Source organism: Panthera leo, chromosome C1 (genome assembly GCF_018350215.1).
Source record: "Panthera leo isolate Ple1 chromosome C1, P.leo_Ple1_pat1.1, whole genome shotgun sequence".
NCBI classification, from domain to species: Eukaryota; Metazoa; Chordata; class Mammalia; order Carnivora; family Felidae; genus Panthera; species Panthera leo.
Genome location: NC_056686.1, coordinates 148,121,935 through 148,139,382, shown reverse-complemented (window position 1 = coordinate 148,139,382; position 17,448 = coordinate 148,121,935). Strand labels below are relative to the sequence as shown.

The following is a 17,448-nucleotide window of genomic DNA, read 5'->3' as shown; positions in this document are numbered from 1 at the left end:
CTCAAACTCAACAGTAAAAATGCCAACAGTCCAGTTAGAAAATGGCTAAAAGAGATGAAGAAACATGTGACCAAAGAGAATGTACAGATATCAGGTGAGTACATGAAAAGACGTTCAACATCACAAGCCATCAGGGAAATGCACAAATGAGCTATCACTACTCACGCATCAGAACAGCCAAAATAAAACATAGTGACATACATCAAATGCTGGCAAGGATGTGGAGAAAAATGGAACTTTTATACATTGCTGCTGGGAATGTAAAATGGTACAACCACTCTGGGAAAGAGTTTGACAGTTTATTTAAGAAAAAAAAAAAAGAAACAAACAGCTAAACATACCCTTACTACATGACCAAACCACCACCACACTCCTGAGCATATATCCCAGCAAAATGTACATATTTGTTCATTGCAGCTTTATTTGTAATAGCCAAAATTGGAAACAACCAAAATGTCTTGCAATAGGTGAATGGCTAGGGGTCCCTGGGTGGCTCAGTCGGTTAAGCGTCCGACTTCGGCTCAGGTCATGATCTCACAGCTTGTGAGTTCAAGCCCCGCGTCGAGCTCTGTGCTGACGGCTCGGAGCCTGGAGCCTCTTCAGATTCTGTGTCTTTCTGTCTCTCTGTGCCCCTCCCCTGCTCACACTCTGTCTCTCTCTGTCTCTCAAAAACAAATTAAAAAATTAAAAATAAGTAAAATAAATAAGTGAATGGCTAAAGACAGTATGGTATGTCCATTTTGTGCAGTACTACTCAGCAATAAAAAGGTTCCAATTATTGATACACATAACAATTGGATAGATCTCAAGGGCATTAGGTTGAGTGAAAAAAGCCAAACTGAAAAGGTCACTATGATTCCACCTATATAAAGACGAAATTATAGAGTTCAAGAACAAATTAGTGGTTATCAGGATTTGGGATGCTGAAGGAGAGGTTTGGGTGTGACTGTAAAAGAGTGTCATGAGAGAGATCTTTGTGATGATGGGATAGTTCCATATCTTGATTGCATTGTTGGTTACATGAATCTACACATAGGATAAAACACAGAACTATACATACATATTGTAGTTTACTGGTTTTGATATTGTGCTATAGTTATGTAAAGTTTTGCAACTTTCTATACATATATAGTTATTTCAAAATTAAAAGTTAGAAAACTATGTTTTTTTTCTTCTTCTACCTCTCCACCCATCTCTGAGAAAAAAAGTTTGCCTGATACTCCCACGTTCATTGCAGCATTACTTATAATACCCAAGACATGGAAATAACCTAAGTGTCCATCAATGGGTGAATGGGTAATTATATACAATGGAATATTAGCCACAAAAAGAAGGCAATCCTGCTATTTTTGACAACATGGATGGACCCTGAGAACATTGTGCTAGGTGAAGTGAGACTGAGAAAAACCAATACCATGTGATCTCACTTACACGTGGAATCTAAAACAAAAAAAAACAAAAAACAAAGAAAACCCCAAAACACACACAAAAGGAACAAAAATTGGGACTCATAGATACAAAGCATAGATTGTTGGTTGCCAGAGGTGGGGGATGGGCAAAATGAGTGAAGGTGGTCAAAGGTGCACACTTCCATTTGTAAAATAATAAGTCCTGGTAAAAACAAACAAAAAACCTATTTCCCCTCCACACTAAACCTAAGAATTTATTCTTTTTTTTTTTTTTTTTAACTTTTTTTCCTTTTCATTGTCCTCCAGAGACTGGTTTCATTGATCATTCATAAAACAATTCATCTTCTCTTATTAAAGATATATATGTTAAAATGTGTAGCTCTAGGTCATTTAATTGCTCTATACTATTTCATTATATAAACATTCTACAATCTTTTAATTTATTCATTTTCCAATATTTCATTATAAAAATAGTGCTGCAAATTACATTTTTGTATATGCCCCTTTATGCACATGTGTGAGTTTTCTGGGTTATATATGTAGAAGTGGAATTACTGTGATATAGACTATGTACAGCTTTGATTTTATTACATACTAATTTTTTCTAGCTGGTCATACCAGTTTACACCAGTAGTGCATAAGAGATTTCCTGTTTTACATTCTTGCAAACTTTTGGGATTTCTTTACTTTTTCCCTTCCCACTCCCTCTATATAGAACCTGCTATGAAGTCCAACAGGTTTTACTTCTATAATATAAATTAAAAAAAATTTTTTTTAGTGTTTATTTTTGAGAGAGAAAGAGAGCATGAGCAGGGGAGGAGCAGAGAGAGAGGGAGACACAGAATCCGAAGCAAGCTTCAGGCTCTGAGCTGCCAGCACAGAGCCTGACTTGGGACTCAAACTCACGAGTGGTCAAACTCAAGAGAGTGAGATCATGACCTGAGCCAAAGTTGGACGCTTAACCAACTGAGCCACCCAGGTGACCCTATAATTTTTTTATTTCTTGCTCTACTTTGACTGCCTAACAGAAAAAAAATTGATTATTCTTGTCTTTCATACTCATCTTTGTATTTCTGATTCTACTCCCACAACCTCTTGCCTAAACTATTGCAACAGACTGAACATTTCAGTATCCCTATTGGAACTCTCTTCCTGTCCCAATCCATCCTACTTGACACTGCCAGATCAATATTTCTAATGCAGGTAGCTTACCATTGTTTGCAGCATTAAATTTAAGTACTTAATATAGTATTCAAGGTTGTCTCCAATAAGGTCATAAACTACCTTTTCAGCCGTATCTCCCACTATTTTCTACATATGCCATATATACTAGCCATAGTAGATTACATTCATTCATTGATTGATTAATTCATTCAAACAGGTATTTAATGCTCTTACAGGACTATACAGGTATATTAACACTTGAGTTCTATGGGTGTTACTGTCATAAAATGAACAACTCATGATTCTTTTTTTTTAAGTTTCTTTATTTATTTTGATAGAGAGTGTGTGTGCACCGACAAGAGAGGAACAGAAAAAGAGGGAGAGAGAGAGAGAGAGAGAGAATCCCAAGCAAGAGAGGGAGAGAGAGAGAATCCCAAGCAGGCTCTGTGCTGTCAGCACAGAACCCAACACAGAGCTTCAGCTCACAAACCATGAGATCATGACCTGAGTGGAAATCAAGAGTCGGGCACTTAAATGACCCAGCCACCCAGGCACCTTAGATTCTGGTTAGGGAGCGTGCAAGCTGCCTCAAGCTGTTCTTCAAATATACCCAGACCTTTTCAGCTTCTGCTTCTCAGCATATGTCTTCTCTCCACTGAAGATGCCATTTTTTCAGGGCACCTAGGTGGCTCAGTCGGTTGAGCGACCGACTTTGGCTCAGGTCATGATCTCACAGTTCGTGAGTTCCAGCCCTGCATCGGGCTCTGTGCTGATAGCTCAGAGCCTGGAGCCTGCTTCAGAGTCTGTGTCTCCCTCTCTCTCTGCCCCTTCCCCGCTCATGCTCTGTCTCTCTCTGTCTCTCAAAAATGAAAAAACGTTAAAAAAAAAATTTTTTTTAAATGATGCCATTTTTTCTGGTTCCTCCAACACAGCCACCTTTGCCTTTCAAAATCCTACATACTTTTCAAAGTCTGCTTCAGATGTCACCTTTCATGAAGCCTTTTCTGAGGTCCTCAGTTAATTATGCTTCCATAGTTATATTGCTTTTATGGCACTTGTTATATCCCATATATTTGTCTTAACCCTTCCAAGGTGATCAGTAGAATACTTGGTCCATTCATCTACGTTGCCCTTGTAGCACTTCACATAATGTCTCGTATAATGGTAGGCATACTATTAACTAAAATAATTAAATTAAAATCTCATATTAGTGAAAGAAATCTAGCTTGCGCCAATTAGAACAATTTGGGGAAAGATCAATTTGAGTAACAAAAAAATGCTTTATTATGTAATTCAATCTAGGGTTCTTAGTTTAAAACACCACAGAATAAAGTAAACAGGTTTCTCTATAGTATAGTGATCTTTAAGATTTTACTTTGATGAACAGCAAATTTTATTTGTGATCAGTATAACAGTTGTTTAGTTTGTTTTTAGGCTCTCAAGTTTCTTTAAGTCAGAGTTTTTCAAACTGTACCCTGAAGAAACATATGAGGTAGTTCTGTTGAGATGCCTTGGCTACTGCTGGGTGCCTCCTTGGCCCCAAAGAGTAGGCCTTCATTTATTTTTTACTCTGTGGGGCTTCCTCACAAGATTCTATTTAAGAAAGAACTCTTCTGTTGAAAAATTTAAAATAATTGCTAAGGATATGTAAATGCTGCTGTTTTACTATTTATTTAATATTTTCTAAGATCTTACATAAAAGATATTATTCTTGCCCCCTTATTCTTTTATCACCACAAATGTCAAATCAGTAGTCAATAGAAGTATGAAACTTATTTTTTTATATTAAATATAATTTATTGTCTAATTAGTTTCCATATGAGTATGAAACTTCAAGTCATTAAGCAAATGCTAGGTAATGGACTTTGAGTATGACAAGTAAATTGTTCATCCTCTGAATGTTCTGCATTTTACTGTGGATTTTTGTGGAGTTGTTAGAATATCAGAAGTCACTGGAATTGGTATACAAATTCTTAGGTAGGCTGAAGAATTTTCTAGACCATGGCTTCTTCACTTTTAAGGTACATAAGATTCTGATTCAGTAGGTTTGGGTGGGGGCTTGAGAATCTTCATTTCTAAGAAGCAGCTGGAATGTTGGTCGTCTGTGGACCACACTTTTAGTAGCAAGGAGCTAGATGACTTTCCAAATCCCATCACTACATTTTAGGATTGTATCCCTTGCCCCTTTGCCTGAGTGAAAGTAGGTTTTCAGTATTGCCATAAATATTTGTTTCAACTGGCTGTTTCCCTATGGTCGGCTTCATATTTTGTCATTTTAACAGAAATTTCTGGGTTTTTTAAGGAAATACCTTGTGTGTATGGATTAATGATTGTTCTGTGATTATGTGTTTCTTTGCTTAAAATCATCCTTCATGGCTTTTAAAATAGTCTGGAGAACTCTTAGACTGTCAGTAGCAACTTTCAGACAGTTTAAATTATAAGGAATATTCAGTTTACTTTTACAACAGATATTGAAGGATATTGTTTGAGGTTAGATATTAAGGTACTACAAAAATAAAAACAGAGAACTTAATTTTGTTTGACTAAGGCTGTTTTAATTGGTATAAGTATTGCTATTTTTAAAAGTTGTTATTATCATGAATTAGTAGCAATTATATACCACAGCAGGTTAGTCTGTTCATTTTATTTGTAGCACACATGAATTGAAAAACCTAATTGTGTAAACAGTCAACCAATAGGACAGTCATTTAGTTAAATAGCTTATACTAAAAAAATAAATTAATTAATTATGAGGGACATTAGTGCTTTTTTAAAAAAGATATATAATATCAAGTACTTTCATAGTCTTTTGGTCCTTTACAGAAATATGTAATAACTAAATCATAAAATAATAAATTTTTAAGAAAATTGTCAGAATTATTTACTTTTGATTAATGGAAATTGGTGATTAACTTTGTAGACCAGGACGGCAGAGCATTTTTGGGGAGAAAAATTATGATTTTAATCTAAAAGCATTAGAATAATTTGCATGTTGATAGTTATTCTATCAGCCCCACATTATTTCACTTAATAACTCTCTGTAGTAGAAATTGCTGGAGGATTTATATCATTACAAAAATGGCTTTAAAATATATTCTTTTTTAAATTTCTTATTACATAAGCAAGCACTAATATTGCTCTAAAAACTGTTATGTGGAATTTTATGTCAAGTCTTGATAAAAGTTTTTTTCAGATCTGATCCAACTATTTTGTATAGAAATAAGCCTCCTTTGTTTCTTCTGGTAGCATCCATTGATTTTTTTTTTTCGTAAGGTACATTAATAGTGCTGATAGAAGCAGAACAATTGGAATTTACATTAAAAATAAATGTGATGAATAAAAAGCATTACACTATGATATTATAGTCTTGATTTTGCTTTACCAAAGTTCCGAAATCTAAAGGACAAAAATACTGACAAGGTCAAGAAGAAAATGAGAGAAAGAACAAACGATGCAAAAAGAAAATGACACTGAGGTCTTGGTTTAATACATATGTATTCCAGGTTGATGGTTGATTTCATTAGCAAATCTCATTGTTATGCAATGTCTGTTCTTCTGCAGCAAAATGAATATTGTATTCTCACTGGCTCTGCGTGTATCTATTATGTGGCAATAAATGAAAAAATATATATTTGTAGCTTCCTTTGGTTTCTTCTTTCCAGTTTGCTTTTTAGGAAGAGAGAGAAAATTGGATTATATTCTTTCTTTTGTTGTTTAGTTGGTTTGAAAGCTTTTCGATTTATTTTAGACATATGTTTTCTACTTTTGTTCTTTGAGGTAAACAATTATAAGGCGGTTAATATTGTGACCATTTTAATTATCCTATAACTTTTTAAATGACTAGAATATAATCTTGATTGATTTAAGCTGCTAATTGACATGAGCTTCTTAAGCATATGCTTTCTAACATTTTTAAATGTTAGAAGTGCTTTTTATTATCGCAAGAAAAATGTTAAGCAAGTGTACACATTATGCCAAATGTAAATACCGCTACCTTTTGCAATAGCGAAAATTGAACATTGAGATTAACTATATACTTAGATTGAATTTTCATAAAAGAGGAAATTCAGATATAACACATTTTAGTGGCTACACATTGAAAAAGTTCATTTAATAAGGGAGTAGGCTGCCTAACTCTTTGGGTTATGTATATGAGTTCAAATATGGACCAAACTATATTAGACACAGTTGTTATTTAATTTTGGTCATTTTTAGGTCTGACAATTTTATCAAATATGTTTGATTTTTGGCAGTGTTCTCAAAAGTTGTTCTTACAACTAAAATTCCTTAGACCATCTTGAAAGTAGAAAAGCCTAAGGTTTGATTTAATATGGGTTGACTGTGTACACCATTTAGAAATTACCTATATAGTAAAAAATGGCCTCTGGCTCACCTGATGCAATCTTAATAAATATCTTGGTCATGTTGGACAAACATGAGCTGTAATAAATATGTACAGCAGTTTATTAATGCGTAAGTTAATTTGTACTTAAGGTGTTTGCATCTTATGATTCACAGTGAGTAATATAGAATAAGGAATTTCCAAATTTAGTAAGGGAGATTCCTAAAATAATTAGAGAATAATATAGAGCTAAATCAAGTAGAGAAAGAAGGTTTCATGGGACCAAATAGGCTGTGAGAGAGGAGAATGCTGAAAGTGATAAGGTCTAAGCTGATAATGAGAAGGAAAAGCAATGGGAAACAGAACATAAACTTGGCATCTTTGGGAGACTGAGAAGCAACCAACTCAGCTGTAATGGAAGATGTGATTTGCTACTACTTATTTGCCACATGTGAAAATCAGGTTGTAACATTGTTAAATTTTAGTGGTATTCAGTCCAGATATGTGGTATTTTGAGATACTACCATTGCCAACTTTGTTTTTCTTGTATAATAAAATGAGAGATAGGAATTCTGTTTGTATTAATTTCACTACTGTCTTCCATTCCTCCCCCAACCAAGAATATTAAAAGCAAATGCTATAAAAGCACTCAAAAATCATGCTCTAAAATGAATCTAAACTGGTGCAGACTGAATGACAACTTAGGAATCTAGAAACCCTAAGTTAGATTTCTTTACCCTAGTTAGAAATACCAAACTAAGGAGGAATAAAAGTCATCATAGATTGGGCTCTCAGGCTGTTGGATTGAGCAGGATTATGGAAAGTCACTAACAAAGAAGAGAGGAACTATTGTAAGTAAAAAAAAAGACAAGTTCCCTTTTAAGTATCTAGACTTACCTAACTACCAGTGTCTTCCCTTGTCTGATGTGGAACCACAGTTAGAGCTTGCATGCCCTGTTTTTACTTGCTCATCCAGCAAAAGAACCTGAATTTAGAAAATAAAGTATGAATTTGGAACATGAGAGTAGACTGTGAATTTAACAAGAGGTCCTTGGGGATGGTTAGTGTTTGTTTAAAAAAAAAAAAAAATAGATTAGACAAATTACAGAAGCTTTCCTAGCAAGATGGCTTATTTTCTGGGTAACTTTTCATTGTGTTATGACCTCAGCTTGTGCTAAGGAAATGTTAAAAGAAAGTTTCATATGAAGTTTGTTATTTAATTTCTGTAAAGATGCTGTGGGAAAAAAATTTGAATTGTCCAGTGTTACTTTATTAAAAAGTATAAAAGAAATTTCTCTCAATTCGGAGTGCTAGGAAAAACCTTGGTGCTGGTTTGTAACACATATTACAGAGAATTAAAATTTTGTAATTTGATCTTGTTTCCCACTTTACTTCCATAGCTAGGAAGCTCAGAGCTGAACCACCCACATCTTAGAATTGTGTAAGGCAACTGTGATAGGTGTTTCTGTGTTTCAAGTTTACCTTGTGTTTCATCTTCCTTCCTCTTATTTTTCCCTTTATTCATGTTAATTTATATTTTGAAAGCATCTGTTCTACTACTCATATTTCTGTAAGTCACATTAAATTATTTTGGAATAAAATGGGATATAAATAACCAATAAAAGCTTATTTATTGCCAGCAGAAGACAAGCAAATAAAAGCAGGAACCTTTCTCCCTGGTGTCCCCTCCCCTGTCTCCTCTTTTCTTTCTGTATAAATTTCTTAAGTCATGGATGACTAATCTCCTGTGTGGTTTCTTAGACTTGCCAGGCGGGCAGGGGAATCCTTTCTGAAGCTTTTTGCCTGTACAGGGCTACCAGGTATAGCTAGCTCATTGTGCTAAGTGTGCCTACACAAGAGTGCCTGACTTGAGAGAAACAAGTAAGGCTGAAATACATCCTAGAGGAGGAAAGGGTGCCTTTTTCTCATATGTGAGCTCAGAGGGGTCTTTTTCTAACTCACAGAGGACCACATATATTACCCTGGTTTTAGCCCCAGCCCTTTCAGCTGAATTGTAAATTCTTAATACCAAAACTTGCTGCTTGTTGGTAACAGCTATCTTGAATGAAACAAAATTTCAAATTTATGTTCGTTACTTTTATATTTTTATTTCATTATCCTCTAAATTTGACTTATTATAGAAAGCTAAGATAGTCGTGGATCTTTGAAATAACTGAACTGATAATTTTCTAATTTAAACTTTACTTTTGTTTTGGTATATGAATCACAGTCAAAGCTACATATTTAATTATGAATAATATGTTAAATTTTCTATAAAGGGAATAAGTAAGGGCTTTGTTTTGTTTTTCAGGTAACTGTAGAATAGTTGAATTATTTCATTTGACCAAGAAATTCAGCTGGACCTGTTAACTCCTTAGTCATAGTTTTCTGAAAATTTGCTGTCTATTTCATGTGTCATTGTAGTAAAGGTGGTGATTAGCGACTTGTGTTAATGTTTAATATTGAATACACACTCCTTTCCAATGACACATATTGTTTGTAAATGAGACCCATTCTGAGTTTCTGTACTCTCGGCACAATTTTCTATACTTGGGTGTTCTGTTATTAATTTCTTTTGTTTTCTATTTCAGTACATTAGAATTTTATTTGCAAATAGAGTAAATATGATTTAAATAATATAATTTAATGCCGTGATATGATTATATTGTTGTAAAAGGGTCATTAAGAGCTTTTTGCCTTAAAATCAAAACAGTCTATGTTCTTAGTAGTTACGAAATAGATGCATGCATGGCCTTGGTATAAATAGAATTAAGATAAATGCAGTTTTGTAGATTAAGAAAAAAATCGCCTAAATATTTTTAAAGTAGTGAATTAGTTTATCACATTGACAGAGTATGTGTTTGTTTGTTTCATACCCTTAGGTAATTTAAACCAACCCTCGTTCACCTATACTAGAAATTTCAGACAGGGAAAAAAACAGCAGTTTTGGGGGGAAAAAAACTAGGGACAAGAAAACTTAGTCTTCAAGCTAACAATATTTTTTTGAGATGCTCACAGATAAATATTTTCAGTTTTGTTTTCTTTTTGAAATATGAATTTTAAAGGATGCTGGGAATAGCTTCGAGTTGTGTAAACTTTTTGATTCAGATAATTGAGATAGTTTTTTTTCAAAGACTGCCACATAAATTATAAAGTAATATTTTTGTAGGAGCTTGTCCTGATAAAAATAGGTTTATGCTTTGACTAAAATTTAATTATAACTCAGAAACTTCTTTTATCTACTTTCTTGAAGCAGTTGAAATTTAAAGACTTTTCTTTATATTTAGCAGGTTTTTGAACAGTTATTCTTAGTTGTTTTTTTTTTTTTTAATATACCTTGTTAGCATTGCCTTGTCTTTTACAATTTACTTGCCAGAAGTAATTTTCAAAACCTACTTAAACAGATTCATTTTCAAGCATTCCTTATTATAAACTGTGCCTATGCATGTCAGGAATAAACCCTCCTTAGAAAAAGGAAGAAGGAACTCCTTATTGTCTGTTTTGACGTTAATAAAATTAAGAAGAGCGATTACTTGAGACATCCACTTTACCTGGCTTAGTTTTGTCACGTGAGCATTCACGTTTACTGGTGATCTAAGTGCTCCACCTGCCTTTCAGTTTGTTTACCAGGAAATCAAGATGTGTAAACTGCAGGAAGTACTATTTGACCCTCTCCGACAGTATCTCATTACAATAATTGCTAATCTCTGAATAAGACAGCCATGTTTTGTGAGTAACTGAGGGAAGAGAGGTTGTGTTAGGTAGATTTTAGGTGTTTCAACAAATAGAGCATTGTAAATGCTTACTTGGATTATGTTTTCATGATAGCTTTTGATTAAAAGACATGTGGTGACCTTTGGGGTCAGCAAAGCTAGGACACAATAGTAGGTATTCTTTCATTCCTTTTAACTGAAAAATACCACGGCTTGTTGTTTTGGAGTGCTGTCACTGCTCTGAATCGAAAGGATAATGGCTACTTCCTGATTAAACCCACTCTCCACAGTAAGCTGTTAATGTTATACTGTATGTCTTTTTCTCTTGTAAATGCAGTAGTATTTGGTGTTTTCTTTACTTTTTAGCATTGTCTTTTCATAGATGTATGTGTTATAAATATATCCTGAAGTTTAAGTTTACAATTAGAGTTGAAACTAGTGTTTTAAGTTTGGAGAATTGTTTTTTAAATGAAGAGTATTTCTGTGTGGTCTCATATACTCATTGTAGATTTTGGTTCAAGAAATTGGTTTTTTAAAAAGACATTGAAATGATAAATTATATTCGACTGCCACTTTCTTGGCTTTCTAAGGAAAAATTTAAAAACAACTTATGTGGTAAATCAGGTTTTTTCAGGGAATATTTGGATAAATTAATTTTACTTTTGTTTACTAGATTTCATAAATCTGTTTACATTTGTCATAATTATTGTTGATAATTGTTTTAATTATTAAATTATTGTTTTTAGATTAGTTAAGAGATCCTTGTGATGTAAAAACAATATTAAGTACTCGCAATATAAGAAGGGAATAATGAGCTTCTTAGTTTTAATCCTAAAGCTGGCAGTCACTCCATCTGTGTTCTTGGGACAATCATCTAAACTGCTTACCTCAGTTTTCTTGTCTACTGCCCATATGAGTGTTTAGTAAAATGTGTATGTTTGTTTATTTCTTTGTGTCAGTACAAACTATAAAGAAAATTAGTTTTCACAAGTATTTTGTAAAATGGAGAACTGACTCTGGAGATAGAGTAGGAAAACATTTAGGAGTCACAGTAGGCAGGGAAATAATAGGAAAATTATTTCTATTATAAAACAACAGAAACATTTTTATTATAAAATAAGAGAAAATAAGGTTTAAAATAAACACCATAAAATTGGTCTTTTAATTTGGACTGAATTGTTAGTTTTGCTCAGTTCTTAATACAACATTACCAAAAGATTATATTTATTGTTGGATACATGACTAAAATGACAAGTGAAAACCTTGGAGGTGATTTAGTAAAGAGTCACAAATGTACTTAAATCTTTTTCTCAAAAGTCTCATATCTGGAAATGAGATTATTCAGAGTAGAAGGAAGAATGTGCATATATATTAAAGGCCTATAAGCATAGTTTATCTAAATAGTAAGATATTTGATTAGAAAAAAATTTTTTTAATGTTAATTTATTTTCAAGAGAGAGAGACAGAGACAGAGCATGAGCAGGGGAGGAACAGAGAGAGAGGGAGACACGGAATTAGAAGCAGGCTCCAGGCTCCGAACTGTCAGCACAGAGCCCAATGCAGGACTCGAACCCATGAACCATGAGATCATGACCTGAGCTGACTTAACTGACTGAGTCAACCAGGCACCCCAAGTTGTTTTATTTTTAAACTCTAGTAGTAGGTATCCTGGCCATTTAAAAGAAAACATTATGAAATTATTAAACATTAAAGGCAATTATTGAATATAGTTTAGAACCTAACATCTAGAAATACTTAAAAATATTCTGGGATAATATAAATATAATTCTACTTTGTTGAGTTAATGTATTTTCTTTTCCAAAATGCTTATCAAAATTATTTTAGGTAACTCAATAATTTTTAATATATATTATTGGTGCTTTCTAGGAGATTCTAAAGATTATATTTAGTGAATATTTTAGCTTAGTCAAGTTATTGAAATAGGACTTATAATAGTTCCTCTATTTAATTTGTGATAACAAGTAATAGATTTCAATTATTGACTGCTTAATATGTACCAATCACTGAGCTAATTCTGTTGTAGGAGATAGAAACATTTACCTTTACTCTTTTAGAGTTCTTTTTGTCTGGGCCTGAAAATTAAATGGACTCAAAATAGATCAACAGGACAAAAGCATACACATGTATTTAATAAAAGTTTTGTGTGACATGGGAGACTGCATAAGAAATGATGACCCAAAGAAATGGCAAAACCTACTTGTTTTATATTAAGTTGCACAAAGAGAGGCAATTGTGGAAAAGTGACTAACCTATGTGCAGAGGCCAAAGGGAGAGAATAATTATTTTTAACAAAGTCTGTTTGTGTAGGATTAATTTAGTCTCAACTTTTTGTCCTTGATGATAAGAGTGTTACTTTCCTTCTGGTATAGGGAGGACATCTTTAATACAAGAATTTCAGTTTTTGCTTTTAAGAAAAAGAAGGAAGGTCATCTGCTTTCCTTATATTTACTGTTTTTCAAGTGCCTTTGACTCAAAATAGTCAATATGCTAGTGTTGCATGTTCTGAACTCCTTCACTATTACCTGTATTTTATATTCATGATAATCACTTGAGGTTTAGATACCATCATTACTCCTATTTGTACTGATAAGGAAATAGTGGTAGGGAATTTAAATAATTTCAACAGTGTTCCTTAGCCAGTAAGGGCCAGATTCAGACCAAAAACAGTAACAGAATCCAGAATCCAGAACTCAGTCTTCGGTGTCATGCCTTTAAGCATTGTGTTTATATTTTGGAGATAATAAGGTGCTTACACCTTGATTTAGATAGGTTTTTTTTCCCATCAGTTTATTAAATAATGCAGAGTACTTACTAAGTGTCAGGCACTATAAGGAAGTACTAGCAACAATAATGGAAAACAAAATAAAATTCTTTGTTTCAAGAAACAGTTTAGTTGAAGCGGCAGAAAATTAACAGGCTATTACATATTACAGTACAATGTGATAACCTATAATACTAGTCAGTGCAGGATGCAGGCAGCACAAGAAGTATCTAATGTATTCTTTTTTTTTTCTCTTTTTTTAAAATTTTTTTAACGTTTATTTATTTTTTGAGACAGAGAGAGACAGAGCTTGAATGGGGGGAGGCTCAGAGAGAGAGGGAGACACAGAATCTGAAACAGGCTCCGGGCTCCGAGCTGTCAGCACAGAGCCCGACGCGGGGCTTGAACCCACGGACTGAGAGATCATGACCCGAGCCGAAGTCGGACACTTAACCAACTGAGCCACCCAGGCGCCCCTCTTTTTTTTTTCTTAATATTTGTTTATTTTTGAGAGAGAGTGTGCGAGAGTGGGGGGAGGGGCAGAGAGCGAGGGATACAGAGGATCTTGCTGCGGGTCTCAAACTGACAAACTGTGAGATCATGACCTGAGCTGAAGTTGGATGCTTAACCGACTGAGCCATCCAGGCATCCCTCTAATGTATTCCTTTATTCACATATTTAATTTGCATTTGGTGTGCTGTTCTAGGTACATGGGATATATCAGTAAATAAAACTTTCAAAGCTCTCTGCTCTTGTGGAACATACAGTGGGGTAGATAGAAACAATAAGCATGATAAATAAAGTGTATAGCATGTTTAAAGGTGACAAGTGTTATGGAAGATAGAAAAAGTAGAGCAGAATAAGGCTTTGGTGGTGATGGGTAGCAGAGGCTGAAGAGGGATTTACAGAGAAGGTGATATTTAACCAAAAACCAAGGAATTGGTTAGCTATGTGGAAATCTTTAGGAAGAGCCTTCCAGGTAGAAAGCTTGAGGCAGGAATATATGTCAATTGTTCAGAGTAATGAACAGAGACCATTGTGATTAGAGCAGAGTGAGGGGGGAAGGAGAGTAGAGGAGCTATTGACACAGGTAATGGGTAGAAGGGTCATTTCATATAGGACTTTACAGAACACTACAACGACTTTGAGGAGCCATTGCAGGGCTGTCAGTAAATCTGTCTTATATTTTTAAAAGATCACTCCAGTTGCTGTTTTGAGACTAGTGGCATTGGCCACTAGTTAGAAGGCTAATAGAATAATCTGACTGAAGTTGGTAGCAAATTCTGGATGTTGTTAAGGTACAAGCAAAAAGGTCTTTCAATGGATTGGGTGTGGGATATGAGAAAAAGAAGACAAATGACTCTCAGGTTTTTGGCTGAGCAACTTAGAGGATGGTGTTGCCATTGGCTGTGAGATGGGGAAGGGATTCAGATGGAACAAGTCTGGGATAGAGATGGGCATTCAGGACTTCGGTTTGGGATGTGATCGATTTTTAAGTGTCTGGAAGATATGCAAGTAGAGATTGTGGGAAGGCTTTCCAGAAGAGATACTATCTAAACTGAGGCTAAAGAATGAATTGGACTTACCTGGTCAAAGAGGTGCATTATGATGAGATTTGAGAGCATTCTTCATACACTTAAATGAATCTTGGCATTTTCTACTTTATGTATTTACAAACTCCAGAGTAACATCTAAAAAGTTATAATGTTTGGGACGCCTGGGTGGTTCAGTCAGTTAAGTGTCTGACTTTGGTTAAGTGTCTGACTTTGGCTCAGGTCACTATCTCCCAATTCAGGAGTTCGAGCCCCGCATCGGGCTCTGTGCTGTCAGCTCAGAGCCTGGAACCTGCTTTGGATTCTGTATCTCCCTTTCTCTCTGCCCCTCCCTCACTATCGCGCGCATGCTCTCTCTCTCTCCCTCCCAAAAATAAACATTAAAAAAATTTTAAAAGTTATAATATTTTGGAAAGCAATAAAATTGTTTATTTCAAAGAACAATTTATTCTGGATAGTTAAATTTTCAGAGTATTTCAGTGGCTACTATATTAATCAGTTGTACTGGGTGCTATTACATATGTTAATTCCCAGTATAGTGCCATAAAATAAATATTATCCCACTTTACACTTGGAGAAACTGAGTCTGAGGGAGATTCTAATTGCCTGAGGTCGTTGATATATTAAGTGATGGGTCTGGGTTCAAATCTAAATCTTTAGATTCTATTGCCTATGCTCATTTTAAAAAAGTCTGATATATTAAACTTCAGACATTTGTTTAAGGTTTCATGGAGTTGTCTTTTTTTGTTACCCTGTATTGGAACATAGGGATACCCTTGGGACATAAGGCTTATGGATTCTCCATCATAGAGTTAAAGCCATTTGTTGATGCTGTTTTGGGGGGTTTTGTTTTGTTTTGTTTTTCTTTTTAATTTCTGCACGACTTTCATACAATTACCTACTACTGACAGTCCCTCCACCCTCAGCCCTGTCCCCCTGCGTAGTGCTTAATACACGCTTAGAAAAATTACAGCTGCTATCATTATCATCTTTATCCCTCTTTCTAATATGCTGTGACCTTGAAATCACAATCCAAGTTTGTTGGAGTCATGTGTAAATTATAAAACCTCAGAGATTAAGGGCATGAGGACTTTTTAATTAATATAGAATGAGTTTAACTCATGTATTTTATCTGATGGAAACCTATTTTTGTTTCCTTCCCTTTATTGGCTGTTTTATGGGGAAGTGATTTGATAAATAGCTGTGTTTCTGACTGGAAAAGCAATATTCTCTGAGATGTCAGTGGATATTTTCACTGTAAAAGTGAATATAAGTCATTCTACTTCAGTAAAGAATAGAAGCATACTTGTTCATTGGAACAGATTTACTTTTGAGGTACTGATGCTATACTTTAAAAGCTTAAACATTTGCCTTTAGATCAAAATATAATTTATAGAATTTATGATATGTTTTTAAAAGCACACTTAAGAGAAGGTCATTCAGACATTCTGTAGAAAAGAAATATTTTAACAAAAGCATTTTGCACATTTTTAAAAGTACCAATTAAAAACTCCACTGTGGATTAAAATAGTCTGTATGCCTAACAGGTTATTTTAAGCATATACTAAAGACATATGTAGGAAATTTACCTAGTCTTTATATTTCTGTTCTATAACTATATGACTTTATTCCAAGTGCACTGTTTTATATATTTCCCAAATTTTTATGCTATTTTTCAAAGGAACAAGAAAAAAAAGATATTTATCCTTCCTATTTCTTTTTCTAAAGTCTACCTTCTTTTTCATTTTATACCCCAAAATACTTATGTATAATTTAAGACTGCTATAATTGTTTTTTAATTTTTTTCTCATTTATTTATTTTTTGAGAGGCAGAGAGAGAGAGAGAGAGAGAGAGAGTGAGACAGACAGCACGAGTGGGGGAGGGAAAGAGAGAGGGAGACAGAATCTGAAGCAGGCTCCAGGCTCTAAGCTGTCAGTGCAGAGCCCGACATGGGGCTCAAAATCACAAACCATGAGATCATGACCTGAGCTGAAGTCGGCCACTTAACTGACTCAGCCACCCAGGTGCCCCAAGACTGCTGTAATCATTAAATGAGCTTTTTCAGTAAACAAAAATTTTGGTTGGCTGTTGTAACTTAATTATCTGTATAATTTCATGTTTTAGTTAATTCTTTTCAGGATTAGAAGTATATATCCTAAACACATCTACTTAGGCATAAAAAAATATTAGCGTATATGTTAAATGTTTGTATATTCCTCACCTATTTTGTTTTATTTCTTATTTGTATAGTGTCTTTGGGGAAAAAGAAAAATGGTCAGTCAGAAAATTTTCTGGTGAAAGTATCCTATTGCCTATTTTTAATAATTGTACTGAACTAGGGGCGCCTGTGTGGCTCAGTCAGTTCAGCGTCTGACTTCTGCCTCAGTCATAATCTTAGGTTTCATGGGTTTGAGGCCTGCATTGGGCTCTGTGTTGACACCTCAGAGCCTGGAGCCTACTTCAGATTCTGTGTCTCCCCCTCTC

At 34.4% G+C, this 17,448-nt stretch overlaps 1 protein-coding gene across 3 annotated transcripts in view; it reads left to right on the top strand.

The window, feature by feature from the left end:
• BAZ2B (bromodomain adjacent to zinc finger domain 2B) overlaps positions 1–17,448 on the top strand; it is a 434,498-nt gene that overhangs the window by 237,169 nt on the left and 179,881 nt on the right. The window contains exon 1 of one of the 3 annotated variants that reach the window (XM_042948880.1): positions 10,316–10,917. The exons of the other annotated variants lie outside the window; for them this stretch is intronic. The gene's annotated coding sequence lies outside the window, so the exon portion shown is untranslated. Of the gene's footprint in view, positions 1–10,315; positions 10,918–17,448 lie in introns of those variants that run through there. 3 annotated transcript variants of the gene reach the window in all.